At 40.2% G+C, this 27,595-nt stretch overlaps 1 long non-coding RNA gene across 1 annotated transcript in view; it reads left to right on the top strand.

The window, feature by feature from the left end:
* LOC116590014 overlaps window positions 1-27,154 on the top strand; it is a 45,045-nt gene extending 17,891 nt beyond the window's left edge. The window contains exons 2-3 of the long non-coding RNA XR_004285484.1: window positions 22,058-22,151; window positions 26,883-27,154. This is a non-coding gene — a long non-coding RNA (uncharacterized LOC116590014). The remainder of the gene's footprint in view (window positions 1-22,057; window positions 22,152-26,882) is intronic.
* Window positions 27,155-27,595: the final 441 nt, after the last annotated feature.

Here is a 27,595-nt window from a genome sequence, read left to right as displayed (position 1 = left end):
TTTGGGACCGACCTCCACAGAAGATGCTTTTTGCAGACAGGTGAAGAATTGGACCCATCCAGTGGATGTTAATCAGCCTTTCTCCTTAGCCATCCGAGGGGTTGCTAAATGACCCAGAATTAGTGATCATAGTAGAAGAGATTGAGGCTGTACATGGCCCAATGTCATGTGAGTCCCTCTCGTTAAGTCTGAGCTAGCTTCGGCTACTGCTGAGTCCAACCCCACCACCTACAGAGCTGAACACTGAAACTTTAACCCACCATCATTCCTCAGAGAAGCCACATGGTGGTCGTTCAGGCACATCTAACCCCTGACACCTGAGAGGGGGCAGCAGTTCATCTTACAGGAGCCAACGTATACTTTGGGTAAGAGTTTGCCTTGCCTGTTTGCAGTGCCTCTGCTAGCATTACCTTCAGACCCATCAACACTGTAGCTCCCACAAATTACCTTGGGCTATGGAGGCCTTTTTTTTTTTTTTTTTAACCAAAAGAAAGAAAGAAAGAACAGTGACAATAGACTCACGACCAAAGTGTTACCATGTACTTTATCCCCCGACAGTAGCCTGCCTAATTCAATAGCAGGACAGCCTGCTGAAGGCTCAGCTAAGGTGTTGGTTGACTAAGGGCAACCTCTTGCACTGTTGGAGTGCTGGATTCTGGGGAGTAGTAGATACACTGAACCACTGACTGATACGTGCTAGTTTATCTCCAGGAGCTGGAATATATGGGTCCGTGAAGGTTGAAAGTAAGGGTGTCCTACTGACTGTCATACTCAATGACCCATTTGTGAGATTTGTGCTTCCTGTTTCCATAATCTGTATCTACTACACACAACATATATGGGTACGTATGTGTGTGCACACAGGTGCACATATATAATGAATATAATGACCATGCTGTAAAGCATACATTCAAGACCCTGGAGATGGCACACATGCTTTCCATTTAAAGCAGAGTGTTACATCTACGCTGATTTAATCATTAACATTAGTAAGAGGCCAATTATACTGTTCACGAGTTAAGATGTTTTACGAGGAAATGACAAAAAGATACATGTAATCATTGCAATGCCAGTTTACCATCAGATAGGATGTACAGTAATCCCTTTAGCAAGCTTAAGCTTTTACATATTAATGGCAATATTGGAGAGCAGGAAGATGCCTTTTACGGCATTGCTGAGGTCCTTACAATAAAGAAACGCCTTTGCTAGTTGGCCCTATTACTAGAATGTACTGGGAGAATAATGTGGGTTTCGTGGGCTCGTCCCTCCCCACTACTGGGGCCTGGGGTGGTTTTCTAAAAGTGATGCTGTATAGCAATTAATAATGAAGAGGGGGGAAATTCATTTAGACGTTTGGCAACATCTTTGTGGCATTCAGTATGGGACTCATATAGAGTAGATTTGCCCTGCAGAGAAATGCTGGCAAAGCTTTATTCTTAAACATACGATTTACCAGCAGCCAGAGACAATAGAACAATTAAAACTTCTATTCCAGGGACCAAGTTACCATCTACAAGTCTCAGAGCTACTAAATGTATTTTAAAATGTATTTTAAAATGAGCTGCAGGGCACAACGCGTGTTTCCTCATGCGTAAGACAATGGCTTTGGGTTAGACTATGGCTTCGCCAGTCCCCTCTGGACTATAGAACTTCACAAGGTAAAGGCAAATCAAGCAGCAAAGGAAAGCAACCTGTTGACTTTGTGAGTCAGAAACTAAAGAAAAGAAATCAATAATAAGTCTAAAGGAAAACGTCTTTCTTGGTTAAACAAGGATAGCTACTCTCATCCATTCTGAAAGATAAGCTGAGGAAGTATCTGGACATATTCTTTCCTGGGTATCACAATATACTGGACAAAGTAGCTACCTTTTATTTGAACTTAAAAATTATAGAGATGACACCCCCTGTGTCAATCAAGAGTGAAAAGGATAACTAAATGTGGAAGTGTATTCAACAATGACAATGAGCAAGGAACAGCACACATGCGTCTCATGAATACAACGTTTCGAGAAAGAAGGCCACAGAAGAACACCGACCGCGCTTGTTACAGCTCTGCAACAGGATCACTGAACTCCATTGCTGGGGATGCAGACACGGGGCGGGTGGAATCATGGGGGAGAAATCAGGCCATGAGCAACACACGCTCAGGATAGAGATGAGCGCTGGGAGGGGCACAGGAAGCCACCACAGCTGGGAAAGGAAATCCGTGGTGCTCCTCAAGTGCTCCTACATTCTTTTTCTTGACCTGGGTGGCAATCACATGGCATTTGCTTAATAATTATTTGCAAAACCTTACTGATGTATTTTATGCTCTTTTCTGCATATACATTGTTTCACGGTGTGAAGTACAAAGGAAAACAAACATACTTAAGAACATTGTATGCATTACCTAAAACTATCTGATTTTAACACGCTATCCTTTTAAAAATAAAATACGTGGGACCTGAGAGCTACAAGTAGGGTCCCCGTATGTGCTTTCCAATCCCCTTCCCCCACTCTGAAGTAAAGATGCCATGAACTTGGTGCGTATTCTTCCTGTCCTTGTCTTTATAATTTTCTACCCATGGGCTTCGTGACTAACACATTTCCTTGTGCATGTTGGAACTTCACATCAATTATTGGATGCATGTATTATTCTGCCAACTTGCTTTTTGCACGCAGCCTTGTTTGTAAGATCTGTGTTGGTACACATAAAGGGGTTCTGCTTCTCCATGCCCTGTTTCCTCATCAGCAAGTAACGATGATAATAATGGGTTTCATGAGGTAGAAGTGAGTCTAATCTAATTAGTTAATCTAATTTTACCTGCTGCGTAGAATGCCATCATTTCTTTGTCCAGGTACTTAACTCTTTGTTGCTGATGGACATTTAGGGATTTCCAACATTTGGAATTATAAGCAAGGCTATGATATAAATAACTGTATATTCCTGGCTTTTAAGAAACATCCATTTGACATCTCCTCTAGACCTCATGGGCCAGTGTGTTTTCTGGCTCCAACCTTGGTGGGAGGGAAGCCCTAGAACAGAGAAGTCTTCACATCTTTGGAATTCAAGGGCAGTTGTGAAAGCCTAGGGTTTTTAGGATGAAACTCAAGAAGAGTTGGGGGAGGTGAGGAATCACTGAGAGCTGGGCTTAGCGTTATGTATTTTGTCTATGCTATCTCATTGATATAGACAGCAAATAGTCTCTGCATTTTTCAGACGAGGAAACTGAGGCTGAACAGTTGAGGATGAACTAGAATAGAAAGGATCATTGGGTGGACCCCTAAAGCCTGTGTCTTGGAAAAATCCTATCGCACTTGAACTGAGGCCCAGGTAGGCTTTCTCCTTCCAGATGACCTTGATCAGAATCTTTGCCTACCTCTGCCCTTTGCAAAGGCCCACATGGTCTGGGGGTGTTCAGGGAGTGGAGGGGGAGAGAAGACAGGGTGGGAGAATAGAAAGGGATATGCTACAGAGATGATTATGGAAAGTTGACAGCTGCCCAACACACTGTGTCCCTGGCAACACCTGTTGAGTCTGCCACAGTGGTGGAGAGTCAGATGAAGAAAGACAGCTGTACACATGCCAACAGCAGCAGGAAGCTGTGCTGGGTTTGTGCTCCGCCAGCGGAAGACGTGCCAAACTTGCTGGCCCTGATTCAAATGGCTGGGTGTCGAATGGGTTTGCCAGCGACTAAACCCAGGGAATACATTTGCATTAACACCGCTCACCACCTCCCCCTGTCCCTCCCCCGCCGCCCAGAACAGAGTTCCTCTTCCCAGAATGTCATCTTCAGGCTGCTTTTCAGAACCTGTATTTCAGTGGAACATGAGGTAAGCCAGATGCTGTCCTGAATTGCCTTGAAGGAAGCCAGCATCAGCAATCGAGAGCAAGACAAAAAAAAAACAAAAAAAAAAAACAACTCCATTTCAGGTTTTTGGCAGTTGGCTAGAAAAATATGCTAGGTAATTTTAATTTTTGGTGTGCATGTGAAAAGAAAGAATAGATGGGTTTTACATTTTATCTCATGCAAACATTAGGCTCACCCAGACCCTTCCTTTATTCCTGCACCTTGAAATTCGGGGGATTCTTGGCTAAGCAGAGAGAGTTTCACAGTTGGAGTGGGGTGTTTCAGGAAAGTTTGGCTCTGCCTACAAAATTGCTTCCGAAGATGGAGAAGTGTCAGATATGTCTAATTTCCTGTTATCTTTTCTCAAGACTCGAAGGATACCCTTGAGAAATATGAAGTCTCAAATCTGGATGAGGGAGTTTTTTTCTCTGCACAGATCCCTGTTTATGATTTAGAAAAGAGATCTATCCTAACTATCTACCTCTTCCTATATTACAGCATGCCATAATTTCATCCACTTCATGCCAGCATGCAGTGGAGGTGGTGGGAGCCGTAAAGCCTTAAGGAAGAGAGAAGCTTTGTGGATTACTGCTTTTGATAGCTTTTCTCCCAGAGGTCTTAATGGGTAACTAGACCTCAAATGATAGAAATTATCCTGACCTTCTGACCTTCTAACATCACACACACACACACACACACACACACACTCGCATGCATGCACACGTGCGCGCACACCTCATTTCCTGATCAAGGCTCTCACTTCATTTCTGTGTGGTGTTGGGGAAGGAAGATCATTAACACTCCTGATTCCATTCCCTCTTAATGATGATAAATCTTGCTTGAATACCTTTTGGTTGAAATAATAAATCAGGTCACAAATTCTTAGTGAAACAACATGTTTGGAGTCACAAATTTTACTTAGGGATTTATTTCCCATAAATAAAGGCATAAAGGCATAAAGGCATAAAGGCACGGGTCCAGTGATGCTCAATACAGCATTTTTTAAATACCAGCAAAAGGCTGGGAGAACCCATTTGTAGGGCACACCTCATTGATAATACATCTATAAAAAGAACACTCTCAAGTGTTAAGAAGCTCAGTAGGCTAACTTGCAAGACACATCAAGGGCAAAGGCAAGACGTAGAATAATCTGTGTGGTATGCTACCATTTGGATAAACAGAAAGGAAATACACACATATGCATATATGTGTGCCTATCTACACACAGTCACCGTCTAGAAGGATAAATAAGAAGCACTTAACAGTGGTTAACTCTGGGAATGAGGGCCAAGTGATCTGGTACACATATTTTATTATGTATTATTTTGTACTTTTAAAATTTTTTCTGTTATTGTGTATATACACCACATTTTCAGAAGCATAACAAATAAAGTAATAAACATTTCTCACTAAGCTCTCAACTTGAGTACTAGATACTTAATTTCTAAGTTCTTTTAAGCTGCAAGTGATGTCACACACAACTACTTTGACCATGATTACAGATTAATAACTCAATGAAATGTAACTGCCTAGTGCCTAATTAGAATATATGAGTCAATGTAGTTAAAAGATCCATTGTAACTATAAATGATGAGGCTCTTTTTCTTCCTCAGTCACATAAGTCAGCTCAGGATAATTGTTGCTCACCATGAAATAAGACTGCTTTTAATGACTTAATTGCCATCATTGTGTAATAACATTTGAGCCCCCAAACCCTTATACTGCATTTTGAAAGCATTTTGGTGCTTTCAGTTTACATTTATTCTTGTGTATACATATTCACATGACTCCATTTATAATAATTAATGGGAGGAACTGGTGAAAAGTTTTCATGGATCCAAGAACAGACTTGAAACATTCATCTACCTTTACAATAGAATGTTGTCTTTCCTCTCTCTTCTATAGATGGTATGTCAAAGAAATAGAGAGGCAATTTTTGCCTAAAGAGCTCATTAGATCTATATATTTTTTCTTTTTTAGAGAGAGTGGGTAAGAGGCAGAGGGAGAAGGAGAGAGAGAATCTTAAGCAGATCCATGCCTGGCACAGAGCCTATCAAGGGCTCGATCTCACGACACTGAGATCATGACCTAAGCCAAAATCAAGAGTCATTGCTTAACTGACTGAGCCACCCAGGTGCTCCGATCTAAATTTTGATTTTGGCCTTGCATGAAAGCACATTGAGCTTTATTAATTCATTGATTATTGCAGCATCGTTGATATACAATGTTATATTCATTTTAGGTATGCAACATAGTGGCTCAACAATTCCATACATTGCTCAATGGTCACCACATTAAGTGTAGTCAAGATTTAAATCAGAAGTGGGCTTGTTCTCTGTGGGGAATTTGGAGTCAGAAAATCTGAGTTTCTGTCCAATTAGCCTCCAGCCTGTTCCAGTCTCAATACAATAGAAAATGAATGTGATAATGCTTATAGTGTGGGGATATTCGGAAGAGAGCAAATGAACTCATAAGTAATGAATGTGCACTTGGAAACTGCAATGCTCAACTAGTTATTTTTGTTAGATATCACACTCATCTGGGGTAAAAATGAAATGGATTCGTTTCAAAGTTCTTTGCTGAGTCTGGTTTCTGTACAATGGTTAGAATAAAAGATGTCAGTATCTTCAGGTTGATCTGCTACCTACCATTGACTAGGGCAGATTCCCCTAAGAGGACTGGTGTGGTGGCAGCATCCAATCCAAGTGAGGCTACATGAGACACAAAGCACACATTTAGAGTAGATAACACTTAAAAAGAACCAGACAACCAGACTGAGCCCATTCTTGTGCTTTTATGTGGGCGTAAGAGCAGAATCCTGGAAAACACAAATATGTTTTAAGAGATGACAATTTTATGCTTACATAATCTTAAATTCATGCAAAGAATTTTGATTTAGACTCTTTGAATAAGATAGAAGTGCGGTCTCTCGATCATGTTTCTTGTTTCTCAGAAATAAGAGATCAAGAGTTTTGACCTGCTATAATACTACCCTTTAATTTTGCTTGTTTTGAATGCATCTTATTTGATACACTAATTCTTTCTCTGTATTTCTTTTCATTGATATACAGCATTTTCTATTGAGAATTCAACTTTAAGTGTAGCAGTGTTAAGTCGAAAGACAACTTTTAAGGCATTATACCTCATCTTTCAGCACAATGGTTTTCAAACATATGTTATTAAAGTGACAAAAGATTTTGTTCAAAAGAAATAGTAGACAGATATCCAGAATGTTAAAAAAGTGTGGGGGTGGGGGGAAATGGAGCTAGAGTGACTGAGTGAGAGAGAAAGAGAAGGAGCCCGAGTATATGTATGTGTCTGTGTGTGTGCGTTAAGACTATGGAGTCCAACCTACTGAACTGCCCCTTCTCCAATGCTCTGTTATGACAATTTCCAGTAGTGGTCAATGAAATCTAATGAGTATTCTCATGATGTGGGATCCGTATGCTGACGCTGACCTATAACAATGATTCAGATCCAGGTTTGCCTCTGTTTCTTGCACAGAGAACAAAAAGAGCTAAGTGGAAGTTCAGAGGACAGAAATGGTTCCCCTAGGATTTCTCTCCCAGTGATCTGGTCATGGTATCTGAGTCACGCCAGGATTACAGTTTAGGATTTGAAGACACTTATAACAGGAAATATAATAAGAGAACTTGCGATGGCTGGGTTGAGAGACATATTCACGGCAAAAAAGCAGGTTGTTTGGTAAAGAAGTTAATTTCTGAACTTCTATGGACAGAGATGAAGGGAAAGTCACTCTGTATTGAAAAACACCATGATACGTTCACTTTCTCCTGTAGCTCAAATAATCTTTGTGTTGTTTATTTCAATTTTTATCTGTGTGTGATTGTATAGGGACATTTCCTTTACCAGCCATGAGTCCTCCAACCCCTCACCTTGGCATAAGTTAATAGATATAGCTATTTATCCTAGGATGTATATTAAATTAAGGTTTTGATGGCCAGGCGCCTCTGCTCAAATAAATTCAAACGTGTATGGGATGAAAGGCAATTTACATATGGCATTGTTAGCCTCAGATACCTAGGAAGAGCCTTGAAATATTTATTTCTCAAAGAGAAACCAAGAGAGATATTGAAAACCTTTCCCATTTGTTAAAGGAAAAACAGAGTTCACTTTATCACTCTATGAATAGAAGACCATGTATGTCTCTTGGCATATTTAATATGAATAAAAAAAGATCAAGCAGCAACTTTTATTTAACATAGACTAGGTGTTGGGGATTATCTTTTATAAGCTTTTCAGCCTAGGAGCTTAGTTCAAAAATCTTCATTTTTACTAGTTATATCTTGGTTCTAATCATTCTGGTCTTCTCATATTCTTATTATTTTCATATCTAATTATGTTTCACATCTTCTCTTTTCTGCTTTTGTTAATGTGTTGCTTCAAAATTTAAGGTGTCTTACATGTGCACATTTTATCTCTACAACTAGACCACAAATTTCATGAGGGCACACTTCTTCACTGTCCTCAAAGAATACCAATTTCAGGCTTCTGTACCAGATAATCTATAAAGGAAATGTGTGTTTATTGCCACTTCCTACACTCTTACTTCTTCTTAACATGTGGTTGTTTTACTCTCAAGGAAAACAAATTGATTTGTAGTCTGAATAAGGAATATTCAATACAAAGCTAACTAAGAAGCAAAATTATGTGTAAAAATAAAATAAATCACACATCGAGCAAAATGTAAGTGGTTTTTGCATTATCCACCATCTGTGGTCTTTAAACAGAAAACATTATTGTCTGATTAAAATTACAACCATTACAAAGAAGCAATATTTCTAAATAAATTCCAAACACTCATGACTTCGGACATGTTCAATGGTCTTGCATCATAAGAGAAATTGGTAGATCTTTACGCTTTTCTGTAAAGTACATTAAATTATTATTTTGTGTGTGTGTTCTAGTAAATCCAGAGGGTCTTTAAGTGGCTAGGTGTGGTTTTAGAATAAGCATCATCTGGGGGCACCTGGGTAGCTCAGTGAGTTAAGTGTCTGCCTTCTGCTCAGGTCATTCTTTTAAGGTCCTGAGATCAAGCCCAGCATCGGGCTCTCTGCTTGGCAGGGAGTCTGCTTCTCTGTCTCCCTCTGCCTTTCCCCCACCCACTGGGGAAAAGTGAGTGTTCTCTCCCTCTCTCTCAAATAAATAAAATCTTTTAAAAAAAATAATGGGCATTATCTGCATTGTTATTTTCAATTTATGTTTTTGGTATTGTTACATGTGGCCATAAATATAAAGGAAGATGTTCTGGGGTTTAAAATCAAGAGGAGGAATTCTGCTCCAGGGTTGAAGTAGATCACATCTTGTGGTCACCACCAGTCTTCCTCATCCTCCTTCTTAGTAACAAGCATCTACAAGGATATACAATGTTCAGGACAGTCAGACCTGACTTTGGATCCCCTGCTACCCCGCTAAGTGAGCACACACCCTGTGCAAGTTTCTTAACCTCTTCAATCCTCAATTTCTTCATCTATAAAATAAGGACAATAGAGACCATGAAGATTAGATAAGATAATCAATGTCCAATACTTAGTACAGTTGCAGGTCCACATTAAGTCCTTGAGAAATGTCATCTATTCTGATTACCAGATGCTCCTATAAGTTGTAATTTGACTCCCAGAAAGGACAACTCTGCTCTCCAAATCCAGGCCACTTCTCTGGACACAGGTCATGGAAAGTGTGCTACATAGCAATAGTGGCCGTATTTGGTCAAGTCTCCTGTTCTCTTCACGTAGGTGGGAGACCCAACACAAATCAGCAAAGGAATATAAGCCGATGTCAAAGTAGGACATACTTGCAAAGTTGGACTTCTTCGGGAAAATAGATCTTCCAGTGGATTTTGTTTGAGTACCAATGGCATTTAAAGAGAAGGTTGTTACAATGTGATGCTTGGGTCCCAAGCCATGGAACTTTCTTAGAAGTCAGAGCATTTTACACCAATGGGCTTACCCTCTAGGTGGTGTCTGAAGTACACTTTCTTGCTCTGAATACTACACTTCTTTTTTCTACTAAGGTCTCCATGATACTTTCAACTTGTTCCACGCCCTCTTGTTCTTCTCCCAGTCACAGAGATGCTTTCATTTGGCTGAAAGATGTGTCCAGTCCTTTCCCAGGGCATCAAACAAAACCATATGAACTGAAGCACTCACAGATGTATCTTCAAATCAGTAGGGTTGAGAAACTCTCTAGCACCACATCTTTTGTTGAAAACCCAGATCACTACAATGGTCGTCCCTCCCCCAACTTTCACATGCATGCTCTCTCTAAAGAAAGAAAGAAAGAAAAAAGAAAGAAAATATTTTAAAAAAAAAGTAAATGGAATCATACAGTATGTGAACTTTGAGACTAACTTTTTTCTGCTCTATATCAAGCCTTTGAGATCCAGATAGGATGTTTTCTGTATTGTGTGATGGACATTCATTGGTTTCCCTCCTTCTACTTCCACTAAAAGCACACAAATTTTCTTTAAGAGGATCTTCCTCCATTCTCAATCCACTTACCCACACCCCCCACATACACACACAACCCCAATCTCCTGGGTGGTCACATGACCAAAACTTGTTCTTAACTGTCTCTCAGGGTGAGGGGCAGGGGCAGGCTTGGAGACAGATGTTATACCCATTACAGTACACAGTGTTAAGTATTCTTGTAGTGACAGTGTAGAGAAAGAGGCAAAAATAATAAAATTCTGAGAAGGAATTTGGAAGAGGAATCTCAGAGGAAGAGATACTTGGGTTAAATCTTGAAGGCTGAATAATATTTTTCTAGCAGAGTAGGTGGAGAGGGCAATAATAAATCATTATCATTGTCAGTGAAAGATCAAGATAGATTCTCACACCCATATGTTGAAAGACAGAAAAATACATGGAGATTATGTGTACTGTTATCTGAAAATACGTCTGCATGTAAAAAAATCTATGAACTAAGCATTTATCACTAGTCAATTTAGAAAGATAATTATTTAACTAAAGCCTCTGCTTTATTAAAGGCTACTGACAAATGAAATTGTGTTTAGATTTGAAAAGTGTGTGCAAATTTTATGAAACATACATAATTATATTAAGAAGTTCACATTAGAAAAAAGATATTTCAGTAAAACATAAAGAATTATTTTAACAAGGGAAAGTATAAAGAGAAGGCTAATTGATGAATTTATCGACTTGTCTTTCTGACCTGTTTGATCTTCAGACACGTTCAGTCCACCGTACTTCTTTCCCTCCATCAATCTTGATACATGAAGAGAAATGCCATAGAGAGGGATTACAACAATCACTCTGCAAAATAGTAATAGGAATCGCTCAGCCCATTGACTGACATTCTTCTGCTCAACTGCTGAAGCATAGCTTTGGATTGACCCACTCTACATTCACCCCCTCCCCTGTTTTGTGTGTTTTCTGAATTGCAGAAGCTAGAAAGCTGAAAACTACATTTCCTACAGCCCCTTCCCGCTAGGTACTCAGATGTACTTTGGTCTTACCGATCAGATGTGTTTGAATTTTATCTATTTATTTACTTACTTAACAAAGACATGAATATAGAACTGGGTTAAGAAGAATTAACAGGTCTGCTGCTTTGGGCTGTTCTGGAAACTCAGCCTAGAATCTGTTTCTTTGAACCACATTCATTCCATAAACCATGCTGTACGATGTAATAAATTCATGGCTGCCTGAGTGAACCAGAGTAGATTCTGTTCTATGTATAACTAAACCCTGACTAATATTGCCACCTTTGGTCAAAGTTCTGGATTTAATTTTTTTTTAAATATATGAATTATTTAGGTGTGGGTTTATGTACTAAAAGTAGAACTTTGGGGCTCCTGGGTGGCTCCATCTGTTAAGCGGCTGCCTTCGGCATGGGTCATAATCCCAGAGTCCTGGGATCGAGCCTAGCTTCAGGCTCCCTGCTCAGCGGGAGTCTGCTTCTCCCTTTCCCTCTGCCTGCTGCTCTGCCTACTTGTACTCTCTAACTCTCTGTCAAATAAAAATAAATAAATAAATAAATAAATAAATAAATGTAGAACTTGGTACCGAACACCCAAAGTTTTTATTTTAAAATAAAATATTTTGCTTTTATCGTTGCTCAAAATGGAAATTGTTTTATAGCTTTAATTTGGGTTATAAATGAACTGCACATAAAAAGATACGTTAGATAATAGCGAAAGCAATAAAAAAGAAAACAAAAGTTTATTTACAAATCCTTTACCTGAGATAATCTCTATTCTTTTCTGTATCTGGACATATAGCACACAAACTTTAAATCAAGAACATAACAAAAAAATTGCTCTTAATATGCTTTTCACATGATATCTTGTGAACATATTTTCATATATCAAATCTGTATCACTGTTATTAAATTCTCAGAGATTGTATATATCTTCTACATATTTTTATAAACCATTCCTTGTTTTGAATATCCAGGTTGTTTTAAATTTTCAGTTGTTCCAAACAAAGCCAAAATTAACATTTTTCGTTTCCTCTCTATCTATTTCTTCAATGTAAATTTGTAGGTAAGTCCATTGCAAAGTTTATTGATGTGTATTGTCAGATTGCCCTTTATAGAGAATGTATTATCAATTTTCAAGGTCACCAGCAGCTCTACTAGTGTCTATTACTTTGCATGTCACCAACCCTGGGTGCAAATGGTCTGATCACCCAACAGGGGAAAACCAAATCTCACTTAATTTTGTTGCTTTCATCCTCTCTTTTTTCTTCTCATTAAAAAAAAAGGAGAGAAATCCCTAAACCCTGTATTTTTTAGTTGTATATATATATTTTTTTCTTCTCACTATAATCACTCTTTTATTATCTGCTCTTCTGCAGTTTGGAATTATTATTCAGACATGTTTCTTATCGTGATGGTAAATATAGATAGGCATTTAAAAGCTTCAAGTGGGGTGCCTGGGTGGCTCACTCGGTTAAGCATCTGCCATCAGGTCATGATCACAGGGTCCTGGGATCGAGTCCCGCATTGGGCTCCCTGCTCAGCAGGGAGCCTGTCTCTCCCTCTCTCAGTCTCCCTGCTTATGCTCTCTCTCTATCTCTCTGTCAAATAAATAAATAAAATCTTTTTTTTTTAATTTTTATTTTTTATTTTTTATAAACATATGTTTTTATCCCCAGGGGTACTTTTTAAAAAATAAAAACTTCAAGTGTTCCGAACTACGGTTTCCAAAGCTAACACTGAATCAGGTGGCATGTTTCATGTCTCATTGGCTACAGTGACACTCTAGGATGTAGAAGCCCAATATCACAGCTTTAATCACTCAGGCTTGGAGAGGACAGCCCCCTGGCAATCTGTGTATGGTTCTGCGGTGCAAGCTATCAGAACTCATTTGATTGCTACCTCTGGATACCCAGAGTCTCTCTTCAAACAGCCACAGGGCTCATTGCTATTATTAATCTGTCTCTGTTGCCAGATTCATAGCTTCAGAGTAAGAAAATATTATCTGAGCAAATATTTAAGCAGAATTCTCTACACTGTTATGCTTCATTAAAGAACAGTTTTCCTTCAGTTTGTTCTGGAGTAAAGTGAAATGCTCCAAATCAATACACTCTCCAGTTTGCCCCAGCCTTCCCCCAACCCCCACAGTAGGAAGACAAGGGCTTCTCAGGAAGAAAAGCTTTATGAGGATAAGCCTGTCTCTCCTATTCATGCCCTTTTACTGGAATTCAGTCTGTGGTGGTAAAACACTGTGACGGAAATGGAGAAAATGAAGGGTGTTGATCTGCCCCCTCTTTCATGGAAATTGGTTAAATACCACTGATATTCTTCTGCCCATCTGCTGGCTGATGCACGTGTTTTTCGTTGGCCCATTCAACATCATCCTCCTTGTGGGTTTTCCTATGCAGCTGAAGCTTTCAGGTATGTGGTTGGATTGGAAAGCATAAAAATGTGTCCTCTGTAGGGTATCCTAAAGTAGTATGGTGTCAGGACTCCTATCCTAAGATATTATAGAGTTTTCCTACCCCCTTCTGTTTCAGCTGCCCCCCTCCCTACTCCCCACTTGAACATACATGCTATAGAGAGCACCAGCAGAAAGAACACCAAACAGACAAACAAACAAACAAACAAAATGCTAGACATTGAAATTACAGATTTGGATACGTTGTATTTGTACAACAAACTGGTGTAATTTATCAAACACAAACATAAAACCTGGAAAAAGGCATTCCTAAAATTTCTAATCACTAATATTTTTGAGGGTATTGGGGCCCTTGTCTTTTTGGTGTGGTTCACACTGGTGTAGATGATTGAGGGAAATTATTGTTTTCTCTTAAAAGCAGCTGTTTGCAGAGCAGTGTCTTTTGGCTGATGGTGCTCATGTTGATAAATACCTATTCATGTTATTGTTGATAACCTACGAGTGGGAGAAATGCCCATGAGCTTATAGAACTATGGAGAGACTTGGAAGGGTGAACTTTTCAAACTCTTATTTGGCTCATCTCAGATCAGGAAAATATGGAGCCAATAAGCCAGATTCCCTTTTCTTTTCTTCTTCTTCTTCTTTTTTTTAATGTTTCAAGTTTTTATTTAAATTCTAGTTCACATTCTCTTTCTCTTAAGAACTTCCTCCCTTCTGTTTTAATATATAAACCCACTAAAAAATGGATGGCTGTAGCTCATCCCACCTTATTTTCTATTAAAGCTTTGTGGAATAAAGGCCATAGAGTCAATAATTTCAGTGTCTTCAGGAAGATGAATTGGTTCTATTATTTCATAACTTCAGAAAAGTTGTGGCATGTCTGTATCATGGATTTCTGGTGAAGCTGTCGGGGTTGGGTTTTATGGATGTTTTTTCAACACCCATCAAGAAGGAAAACCACCATTTATTGTTTTGTATCACAAAGTTGTATTTAGAATTATGGATTAAAATATCAAACTTTTATCTTATATTTAAAAATAGCCATTTTATTATATTAAGAAAAAACATCCAGCTCTATCTTGTTATTTCTTTATCACAAAGAAGAGAGAAGTGAAATCCGTATTAAAAGGCTGTGGAACATTGTGCATCTAAAGTACTCAGCAAGTTATTCCCTACAGCACTCCATATGATATGTAAATCTTTTGATCTTTCAAAAAATGCATGAATACTATAAAGAATAATGAGTACAAGCTTGGAAAATACAATATTGACTGTCAATGTAGTGCACTTAGCCACAATTATTATTTGCGTGGCTTCAACATCACTGGAGGGGATACTTCTGTGAATATGTTAAGTACATGCCAGTGTCTGCTAAAGAAGATTTAATTTTATAAGAAAGAATTCTTTTTCCCTTTCCCCTTCCACTGGTTATTCATTTTTTCAAAACCATTTTCTCTAGACAGAAAGAATCTTTGGGAAAGCGTGGAATTGACTAGAATTTAAAAAGAGAAGCCCTGCTACCCTGTTGTTATTAATTACCATATGATGGATAAAATAACTTGGCTTTGGAAAGTATCACTCTAGATACCCTGCAGAAAGAATATTTAAGTCATGGTAAGCTGTTCTTCATAGAAATCTTTATTTAAAACTTAGTTTAGTGATGGGAATGCAATTTCTTCAAGTTCAGTTTAGAGAGCAGTTTAATTGGCATTTCTGAACATTTTAGAAATTACCGATTCTGTTTGAACTCGGTCAGCAGGATTTATTTGAGTCAAACAAATAAGCCACAATCTTTTTTTAAAAAGGTTTATTTATTTGGGGGGTGGAGGATGAGAGAGGATGGGGGAGAGAGATAGAATCTCAAGCATACTCCGTGCTGAGCATGGAGTCTGAGGCAGAGATCTACCTCAGGACCCTGAGATCATGACCTGAGCCGAAATGAAGAGCTAGACGCCCAACCGCCTGAGCCACCCGGGCATTCCAAGCCACAATCTTTTTTATGTACCCTTTAAAAATTTGATATTTGAACTCACTTGGTTTTAGTCAAAGTAATGAGCTATTGTACTGTTGTGGCTAGCTGTGTTTGCAATGATAGGACCTGGTTAATTAATCCAGTCCTTAAAATGCAGAGCTGCTGGCTAAGGACAATTGACTCCCTGGTAGAAGCAATACACCACAAGATTTGGGAGTAGTTTGGATACAAATGGGAATAAAAATTTATTCCCACGATGAGGTATGTAATCCCAAGACGTTAGTGTCTCAACATACACAGATACATGAATGCAAGGTCGGATGCATAGATACATTAAACCTTTTAAACTTAAGTTTTTAAGAGTGTATGAATAAATTTTTATTCTAAGATTTGGAAATGCAAAGAACCAACAAAGTCTAACAGGATTTTGATAAAGATGTACAAATTTGGACAACTTTGCTACCTGATTTTGTGACTTACTGTAAAGCTACAATAATCAAGACAATATGGTATTGACATATGGACAGATAAGTAGGTAATAGAACAAAATAGAGAGCCCAATGTTTACAATCATTTGCTAAAGGTACCTAAGTAGTCTAATAGGGAAAGAAAGTCTTTTCAACAAATGCTGCTAGAATAACTGGACAAATGGCGTAGGGTCAGGGGGAGTGATATGGGAGTAAATCCCATATCACGTTATACACAAAAATCAATTCAAGGTTATATCTATATTATACTACATATTTTATACTACACACATACATACACACACACAATTCTATGTATATATTCCATTGGTTCTCTTTCTCTGGGGAGCCTCGACTAGAGCCGCTTTGAATAATCACCTCTTCAGCAAGCATGTCCATTTGTTCCTTCATTCAATGAACATGCATCAAGTCTGTTATGTGCGAAGTTATAAAGTAGACCTGATATATACAGATGATTGAAAAATTATTCCAATCTTCAAGGAATTTTCAGTCTGCTTGGGGAGACAGAAAACGATATAAACAAATAATTGTTTTACGGTGAGATCACCCCTATAAAGACAGAAGTGCAAAGCACCAACATGGTGTGAGGCGGGGTGTGAGCAACCCTGTCTAGAGAGAGGCAGGCAAGATAGTCGAGAGGAAGAGACCATGAGCTGGTTCATGGGCCAACAAAGTGGAAGGGACATTCTTGGCAATGCCCATTACATGGGCAATGTCATCCACGCTTGAGATAGAAAAACCTGCAGCTTACTTTATCTGGAGCAAGGCTGGAAGCAAGAAGGACCCATGGTTGTTCTTGCTTCCAGGGTCATGGTCAGACACAAGCACCCAGAAGCATCATGCGCCTTGCTGAGAGCTTTGGGCTTTGTTTTATGGGGAACTCCTAGGTTTTCCGAAGCAGGAGACCATCAGAGTGAGAAGTGTTCATATTAGAAAGATTGCCCTGGTGGAGCAATGAGAGTGAACTAAAGGTGAGATGCTAACAATCCAGGATCCAGAGACTAATTCAGAAACTTACAAGCGGCTTGATACTTGTGATAAGGGTAGACAAGCAGACTTAAGGAGGAAGGGACAGAGTTGACACCTAAAAGGTAGAATAAGCAAGAATTCATGAAGGAGGAGATATAGAGGGAGGGACTGACAGAGAAGGAGGAGTGACAGCATCTCCCTAGGTTTCTGACTTGGGTAGATAATGCTGCTATTGACTAAATAGGAAATAGAGAAGAGGAGCCCTTTTGAAGAGAGTTTTTGAAGCTGAGTTTTGGTTATTTTGACTTTGAAATTTCTGTGGGAGGTACAGCTAGAAATAGTCAACTGACAGCTGTGTGGGTAGGTTATAAGCATGACTATAACCCCCCAGGGTGAGTGTATAAATTAATAAAAGATTAAAGGTCAGAGTCCTTAGAAACACCAACACGTGAGAGTGGGATAGATGGCGGGAGGTGTAGAAGATTCTGATTCCAGAGAAGCTGCTTAGGAAGGAGCAGTGCCCCCAGAAACAAGGAGCCTGTATTCCGACTGAACCTGGGTGGATGGCTGGATCCTTCTGGAAGTTCCAGCCTTTCAGTCAAACCTAGAAGCACACAGAAATTGGAAATAGGAAGCTTCAAGGCAGAAGCCAAATGACTGGGGTTTAGCTTTAGGTTTACTTGCCATAATAATGCAATTTTTTTTTTTTTTTTTTTTGAAGTCCCATCACTAGAGTGTGCTGCTGGATCTCATAGCGGTAACACAAGGTCAGCAGCATCCACCAGCCCTTCTAGTGTTCCAGGAGTTCCAGGACAGGAATCCATTTGTGTGTGGGGTTGCACCTATACACTGTGTTGGCCCCAAAGTCAGAGAGGTAGAGAGACAATTTAAGGGATATTTGTATCAAATCCCGTGAATATTTAGAAAGATAAAAATGGAGTGGTTGTGGGGCAGCTGGGTGGCTCAATCGGTTCAGCATCCAACATTTGGTTTTGGCTTGGGTCATGATCTCTGGGTCATGGAATCAGCCGTGCATCAGGCTCTGTGCTCAGCAGGGAATCTTCTTAGATTCTCTCCCTCGCCCTTTGCCCCACCCCCCCACTCTTACACTCTGTCTAAAATAAATAAATAAGGCTTTTTTAAAAGTGGGTCTATTCATATAACCTCAAGGCCCAAGAAAACTGTCATGCTGATTTTTTCTGTTTCTTTTTAAAAAATGCCTCATTATTGCAACAAATGGGCCATCATAAGTTCTTTCTAGTATTAGAAGATACCGAACACTTTCTTGGAGAGATACGAAGAAATATTATGTATTTCTACAGCTCACAGTGTTTTCAGGAGTCATGTTTCTTTGGCGAAGATGTCTTCTTATTTTGAGTGACAACTCAGAATTACACCAACAAATACTACTGTTCACTTCAGCAACCAAACAGATGGATACCTAGATCCATCCACTGGAAAATCAAAAAGACCAAGATCAAAATTTCTCTGTTTTTTTGTTTGTTTATTTTTTATTTTGTTGTTGTTATTATTATTATTATTATTTGCTGTTGTTGATGACTCTAATACCATTTGACTCTGAATTTAGAAGTCCTCAACAAAAAAGTGCCTTAAAAAAAAATAAAGATTTACTGTTCCTGAATAACTGATCCTATTTTAACTTAATCAATTGCTAAAATGTTATTTAGAAATAATTTTTTTTATTCAGATTCTAGTTTGAATGAAAAATCTTTGAAAAAAGATCAAATGTTGACAAGCTGAGAGTAAGAGTCATGATTTAGGCTTTGTCAAGGAAACTATGCTGGATGAGTCCATGTTTTGCTTACTCAAATAGAACAATTAAGGAAAAGTGATATTCCAGTTTGAAGGTAGTTATGCTTTGATCTAACCTCATCCTTTCTAATATATTTAAGAAGTTCAGCCAATTAGACAAGAGTTTTCATTAGGGTAGAGGTTAAGTTGCTTTAACAAAAGAACCTTAAATACAGTATCTTAATGAAGATAGGTTTTTTTTTTTAAGATTTTATTTATTTATATGATAGAGATTGCTTCTTGGCCTTTTGGCTAAGATCAAGTGTTATTTGATAGACAGGGATCACAAGTAGGCAGAAAGACAGGTAGAGAGAGAGGAGGAAGCAGGCTTCCTGCTGAGCAGAGAGCCCAATGTGAGGCTAGATCCCAGGACCCTGGGATTTTGACCTGAACCGAAGGCAGAGACTTTAACCCACTGAGCCACCCAGTCATCCCTAGTGAAAGTAGTTCTAAGGAGAATATTCCAAGATGGTGGGAAAGTTCTATACCACATGGCCTTTTAGAAACTTATCCTGTTGGTCTGCCATCCCTTAGAGCACTGTCCGAGTCTATATAATCAAAGCTGGCTTTGATTAATCAAAGCATGGACATGATCACATACATGCCCCAGCTTATGATAATTGAGGAGAGAGGTGCACTGGGACACATGGATTATCTTTAAAGTTGAAGGACCCAGAAGTTGTACACATCCTACTGCCTGACCTTGGTCATGTAGCCACATTCGGTTGCAAGTGAGACTGAAAATGTAGTCGTTAGCTGGGCATCCAATTACCTAGTTTAAACTTTAGTGCTAAGAAAAGGAGGGAGAATAGACTTTGACAGACAATCAGGAGTTTCCTGATCTTTGTGAGACACACTGATAGAAACATGACAATACTAAGCTTGGAAGCTTAGCTTCAAAAGGCAGGACTTAGGGCTCAAACAATGGTTAAATTGTACTAAAGATCATATTGCAGAATAAGGGAAATAGAATGCATTCTATTCCAAATGGATATTTTGGGGAGAAGCAGTAATGCAGAAAGATAGCAAAAGGCCCAGAGCTTAAATAAACACATTTAAATAGGAGGTGATGTGTTGCAAGACAAATGAAAATCAGTTGATTTACCAGGCCTCTATCCAAATGAAAATAAGGTCACCCCTGATTCTGAGAAGTTCATATAGGAAAGGGAAAGAATTCTAATTAGGATTAAGAATATTATCTCTCTCCAAATGTCTGCAAGCATAGAATACTGGTTCTGTCTATGGCTATACCTATAATTTTGCAATATGACTTTTTTTTAAAGGAGGAGACAATTTGGTAAACTGATAACTAATTTAGATAATGCTAATTGTATTGGGTGGAAGATGATTAGGAAAGTTATAAAAGAAACCTCAAGTGTGCTCTGCATGGGATATTATTGAAAACATGAATATTGCGTAAAGCTGTTCTCCCTTCCACAAAAGGGAGATGATTCCTAGATGGGCTTGTATTATACAAAATCAGAAAAGGAGGAGCTGGGGGCAGGGGTGGAGGGCATAGTAGTTACGCTGATTTTAGTATCCTTTGGAATCCCTCTTTAATTCCCTTCTGTGAATGGTACATGCGCATAGGCTCGCACATGACTTAACTGTGTGAAGTTGTTACCTGGCTTTATAATCACAGACCATATTTGCATGTGGATTGCCGGTACGCATTTACTTCCCTCTCAGTTAAATGCAAATCACCTTGGTTATTAAGTAAGCCGTCTCTATTTTAGCTGTGCATACAACTTGCTGCCTTAGAACATTGTGGAACTTATATATTATATATAGCCCTGCCTACGGAATGGTTGCTATCACCGAATCAGGTTTTGGAGAGTTAGTCAAATATTGGTTTCCCGTTTTAAGTAAACATAGTGTGCTAATCTACATGAGTATGGTGTCCTGTAGAAAGCCTGTTTAGTGTTCTTTGGAATCATCGTATTATCTTCATGCCATATGCTAGTCAACAGGAAAGATACGGTAACTATCCCATGAGCACTCAATCAAGCAAAAGGCATGGCCTTTATGAGATGCAACTAACATCCCTCCACTTCTGTAGTACAAGTTCAGGCAACCCCTCTGGTCTTGTTATTTTCTGTTCTTCCCCTCCCCACCTGCTGATTCATTCTCTATTCTTCTTGACCTTGCTTTGTGCCATGGGAGGATGGCCCTTGACGAACCCGTCTCCTGAGCTCCCTTGCTGGTGGAATTATGATTAGATTTGGCCAATATTTGGAGATTAGAAGGTGAGTGTAAAGGTTTAGAGTAGTGCTTCCGGGCTCCCTCCTTCCTTCCATGCTTTATTTCAGGCAACATTTGGGTCTCTCCATGACTACAGCTTCCACTGGGTGACTCTTCTTTGCTCTTTTGTCTCTCATTGTGGTCCACTAACCCGATCTCTTCTCCTTGTCCCTTCAGTTTAGAGGAAGTAACATCTTCCCACTGAGGTTAGTTCCTGGATACCTCACTATCTGTTGCTTATTCCCTCAATACAACCCACATCTCCACAAGTAATACTTTCTTAAATTTCCTTCCTTTGAACCAGTTGGGGTGAATACTGTTCCCTGCTACAACCATGGCAAGGAAGGTAGCTGTTACGCCTTTGTGTTGATCTACATTCAACAAATTCTGCAGAGAGTTATCTATGCCTACTCTGTTTACTTTCCTTCCTTTACTTTTCTCTTGAGCTCATTCCAACAAGTCATTGCCCTTGTCAAAGTCACCTGTGGTAATAATGATAATCCATGGGTCAGTTCTCAGCCCTCATCTCTTTTGATCTTTCAGTAGCCCTGGATACAGCTGATCATTCTCTCCTCATTGAAATTTTTTCTTCACTTGACTTCCAGGACATCATATTCTACCAACTTTTCTAGGATTTTGTTAGCCAGTCTTTCTCAGTCTCCTTTATTGGTTCCTCCTTGTGACAGAGCCTGGATGGCAGTTTACCAAACGTGCTTTCTGTTTTTCAAGAGCCCTTCATTAGACAGCATTTCTGAATCTCCCTTGTAATTTGGAAAGGCCAGGGGTACCAATTCTTGGTGTGATCCTAAAATAATTATGCACCATCTCCCACATTCTTTCCCTTTCTCCTTGAATGATGCAGATGTTCATGATGACCTTAGAAACCATATGAAGAAGAGGAGCCACAAAATGGAAGGAGAGCCACCACCAATCAAAACATACATTTTGGACTTAATGTGAGTGAGAAGTGTACTTCTATTAAGTTTGAGCCATTATTAATTTCTGGTTTTGTTTGTTATAGCACGTAGTATTACCTGGACTAATCTCTTTATCTCATTGTTCCTCAACACCATGCCCAGGGCTCAGACCTTGGATCTCTTCTCTTTCTATGCTTCCACCTTATGATTTCAATCAGTCTCATGCATTTAAATACCATTCATATTTTTATTAGCTTCATCTTTTCCATTGTTCAGACTAAAAACCCTTCTTGAACCCCACATCTGATCAGTCAATGAATCTCATTGGCTCTACGTTCAAAATATACCCAGGGGCATCTGGGTGGTCCAGTCGGTTAAGCATCCAAGTCATGATTTCGGGTCAGGTCATGATCTCAGGGTTGTGAGATCCAGCTCTTCATTGGGTTCTATGCCCAATGGGGAGTCTGCTTGGGATTATCGCTACCTCTCCGTATACCCCTCAACCTACACCCTAAATAAATAAATAAATAAAATCTTTTTAAAAAAAAATCTAGTGTTTGTCCCTTTCTCACCATCTCCACAGGCATCATGCTGGTCTACTAGCCACACCTAGAATGACATAAGATCCTCTTGCTGGTCTCCTTGCTTTCGCCCTTGCCCTTTCCAGTCTGTCCTGAACCTAGTCAACAAATTACTCTGTTATGGGATGCCTGGGTGGTTCAGTCGGTTAAGCCGCTGCCTTCGGCTCAGGCCATGATCTCAGGGTCCTGGGATTGAGTCCTGCATCGGTCTCCTCGCTTGACAGGGAGCCTGCTTCTCTCTCTGCCTCTGCCTGCCACTCTGCCTGCTTGTGTGTGCTCTCTCTCTCTTTCTATCTCTCTCTCTTTCTGGCAAATAAATAAATAAAATCTTTTTTTAAAAAATGACTCTGTTAGAATGAAAGTCAGATCATGTCACTCCTCTGCTGAAAATCTTTTGGCTTTCCATCACCCTCTCCACAGCCACAGGAGTCTTACAACAGCTTGCAAGTTCTCGCATGAGCTATCTGTTCCTTCTTGGACTTCAGATCCTATAGGTCTCCATCTCCACATTGCCCCCATGCCGGCCTCCTGACTGCCCCCTTGCACAATCCCACCTCAAAGTCTCTTTTCTTCCTGTTTCCTTCCCCAGGTGGTCCCAGGGCCTCCACCCATTGCCTTCTTGACTCAGACGCCCCCTTGTCAGTGAGGTTTCCATGACCACCCATCTAAATCACCCCATCCCCTCAGGCTCACTTCCCTCCTTTCCGGTTCAGTCTTTGTCATTAACAGTGAGCACACCATCATGTTCCAATTCATTTGATTAAAGTTTCTATTTCTTGGGGTTTCCCTCCCCAGGATTTAGCTCAATGCAGGCAGGGATTTTTGTTTGTTTTGCTTCGGGCTGTATTTCAGCACCTAGAACGGGCCTGACACACAGAAGAGTGTTTGAGAAATACTGGTGGAATGAATGAATAGGGAATGAATGAATTTTCTGCACTCCTTTCAAACCACACAGGAATTCCAAGTTTTAAAGTGCTTCTTATAAAACAGACCATAAATGAAAGAAAGAAAGGACAAAGAAAGCCGGAAAGAGAAAGATAGGGATGGCTTCACACTGTAACAGAAAATACGCTGCACCGTTACCAACCAGCATTTTTTCAGCCGTCAAAATTGAACCCGTCCCAATAATCATGCTGACAGAGCCGTCCGTAGGAGATTGGGATCTTATGACCAGCATTCCAAGAACCCATGGCCGGCAGGCATTCCAGGCTAGTACTGTTAGGTTTGACGTAACAATGTGCTAAACCAAGTGTGTTTTTATTTTACAGAGTATGACCAAGTGATTATAATTTTAACACATTTTAACCCATGGAGCCACCCAGGTGCCCCTAATTTTAACACATTTTAAAATGCATTTAGATTTCTCTTTGTGAAAATATCTGGTATGCATAATTTGGAAAATGTAGAAAAGAATAAAGGAAAAAAGAGTGACAGAGAAAGAAGTTGGAAAGGGAGGAACAGCCATAGTCACAAAGACTTATATAGTTAATGTATTAATGCATGGCCTCCTATCTTTTTTCTGTGCTTCTTTTTTAAGTGATCTGCCTGGGGGTGCCTGGGTGGCTCAGTTGGTTAAGCATCTGCCTTCTGCTCCAGGTCATGATCCCAGGGTCCTGGGATCGAGCCCCACATCAGGCTTCCCCCCTGTCTCTGCCTGCCACTCCCCTTGCTGTGCTCCTTCCCTCTCTGTCAAATAAATAAAATCTTTAAATATATATGTATATATATTTTATCTGTCTGTTCAATGTGGGGCTTGAACTCACAACCCCAAGATCAAGAGTCACATGCTCTACCGACTGAGCCAGCCAGGTGCTCCTTTTTCTCTTAACATTAAAAAAAAAAAAAAAAAAAAAAAGTCATCTTTGAATGACCTTAGTAAACGGAATCCATGAGCATGAACCTCAGTACACATAACATGAATCACTTCTCACACGCTGAAGCGGGGCTGCTCCCGTTCCTCGCGGCACACACTTGACAATCAGCTCACGTGATCATAATTATCCTGTCATCAGCAGCACTTAATGGCAGACGGGACCATTCAGACCTCATCCACGACCCCGGCCCCGTGTGCGGATTTCAGTCACCCGTTTTTCTCCATGGGAAAGAGCAATTCCATTTCTGTAGCAGTCATGAAACATTTTTTAGTGAGAAAGCAGGAGAGATTAAAAACGGTTTTGGCCTTGCCTGTGAGTAATGATGTCCAATGATGGAGTGGGGTAATTATTGTGAAGACTTAATTCCTGTGTCATCAGGTATTTATAGATATACAAAGCATTCTACTGATTAAACAGCATTCAAGGTGACTAAACATTCCCCGTGATTGACAGTTTACAGCTCAGACTAAAAAGATTAAATAACATTAGAAAGTGGCAGGTGACTTCTTTCCCCTCAGGGCATTGTGCCCTGTGAGGAAACGAGAGAGACTTCTAATAATATTGCTAACAAGAAAGTTCTGGACTGTTTGCTTGCAGCAGTCATATTCTGAGAAGGAATGCAAATCCTGTTATGCATCTTTTTTCATCTTGGGGAGGTTGCGGTGGCTCTAAAAGTTAGATAGAAGGTAAAGGAAAAGTATACCTTCCCTTGAGACTGAAAATACCCTGAAACGTGTCCAACTTCGAGGGGCAGATAATGTTGCAGAGCTGTTGGCCAAGATCAATTTGCTTTCTATCGGATACATTCTTTCTCCAAAATACAGCCAAGATGATTCCCACATTCAGTGATTCAGAATTTCAGGTAACCAGCAAGGCTTCTCTGTAAAGGGGCCCCTGTAGCCGGGCCTTCGGTTACACTACGTGATTCCCAGTTACATATCTATGCGTGCCTTACCTCAGCCTCTCTCTCTCTCTCTCTCTTTTTTTTTTTCTTTCTAGGAGGTTCAGAAGAAGAGATTTTTTTTTTTAACATCTCCACTTTAAGCTGGATAATACTACTTCCTACAAAATCGTAATCATAAAACCTTACATCCTTGTGGTTCTTTGAACTTTATGAAATGTTTCTTCTTTTTTTCTCTTTTATCTCATGGGAATAATAGTACCCACACACAGGGTTATCATGAGAGCCAGAGGAAAGAGTGCATGTGAGGCGATTAGCACAGTGCTGGCCCACCACATTTGCCAAAGAATGGTAAACCATTTTAATGAACTCATTTACTATATTGCATCCGCACGATAGCCCCCCCAAGTAGATAAAATAAGCAGCTTTATTTTGGGGTCATGGGTGCCTTTGACTCTGAGATGCAAATGTTGAGTAGCTTTCCTAAATTCAAGAGATTTTTAGGACCCTGAGTCAAAATTAGAATCCAGACCTACTGGTTTCCAACCTCACACTTGTTTTCCCTGGAGTTTTCTAGAGTACATCATGGATCTGGGCTGAGAGACGGACCCCAATTCACCATATCTTCTCTCTTAGGGTGTCATAACAGTCACTAACATTCCCAGCTGTGCTCCTCTTGGCTCCTTTAGTGCCCTCCTATCAATCTTTTATTAAGACAGCGTTCTGCCCTCATGAAGAGCATAAGCGTTGCTTCCTCACAGACCTGAGTTTGAATCCTGGTTCTGCCTCTTAGTAGCTGTGTAGGAAGTGAGCATAGATTCGTTGGGAGGATTAAAGAACATAAGATACTGCCTACGTAGTACCTGGTGCATGGAAATCACTCTCCAAATTCTCGTTATTCTTACGATGGCTAGATGAACTCCAGAGCTACACTGCTGTACCTGCTGTCACAGCCACGTCCCCACACCAGCTGTCTCCTTGGGCTCCAGCCAACCTGGCTCATGGCCTCGCTATTCCACTGAAACTACGGCTCTCCTTGTCAATAAATACCTTCTTCTGGCCAATCCAGCGTCTCTCTCCGGCTTGGGGCACCGCGGACTCATCCCTCGCCACTGGATGCATTGCAGTCTTGGCATCAGTGCCCCCCCACCCTGGTGATTTTCCTCAGACGTGGCTCCCTCCTCTTCTCATGGCACCACTTACCTCATCCCACTCATCTGAGCACTGCCTCTCCCTGCAGGCAAAGGCTTGGACCTACCATTCTCTTCTTCGTCTGCACCCTACAACGATCATGGTTTTACTTATGTCTCCATATTTATCACCTTGTGCTCACCATCTCCACAACTAGAATAATTAATTGATTGATTCCCACATCACATATATATAATTATGTCTATAATAATTTTTTTTCCAGATCTCTCAAGGCTTGGTGAGAACACTTAGAGGAACGGGATGAATTGTGCGAGCAGGAAGCAAAAGGGGAGATGCCTAAACATCATCTGGATCTTCTGAACTACTTTTTACAAACCTTCAGAGGAGCAATCGTGGAACCCCCATGAGTCTCATTCCTTCGGGGCAGGTGCCCCGTAGCCATATGAGTGAATGGCTCTCCCACAGCCTTCTGTCCGTGCAATGTCTTAGCAACGTCTTAAATTGTTAGGGATTTCTGAATAAATAAGGCATACTTCCCAACACTGGTGTCCCACCAGGAGCCTCAGTAAGGTGACAGTTTAAGCTCATAAATGCTCTGGCCCCGTTGGGGGCCCCTGGTAGAAGCGAGACTCTGACATCCTGTGTCTGCTGCCACTCTCTCAACACACAGGAAACAGTTACTCTCATCTGCTTTATGTCATCATATGGTCCATCATATAGAAACCCCTCTAGAGTCCTGTCCCCCCATTCTGGTAGTCTCCTTCACGCCCATGTGCCATGATGTATCCTGCTATGCAATTGTCACTGCTCCAGCATGTGTCATTGACTAGGGTGACAACGATGAGGATGTTGTTGTTGCCACCCAGGTGTTCTGGACACTTTGTTACAAAGACATGAATACAGCAAAACTATGGTCACCACCCCAGAGTGGTTCTAACGAAGAAGAAATCTGGGGGTAAAGGGTACGACCCACAA

The sequence above is a fragment of the Mustela erminea genome, chromosome 5 (assembly GCF_009829155.1).
Source record: "Mustela erminea isolate mMusErm1 chromosome 5, mMusErm1.Pri, whole genome shotgun sequence".
Lineage (NCBI taxonomy): Eukaryota > Metazoa > Chordata > Mammalia > Carnivora > Mustelidae > Mustela > Mustela erminea.
The sequence above is the reverse complement of the archived record's forward strand: the minus strand, read 5'-3'. Positions and strand labels throughout refer to the sequence as shown.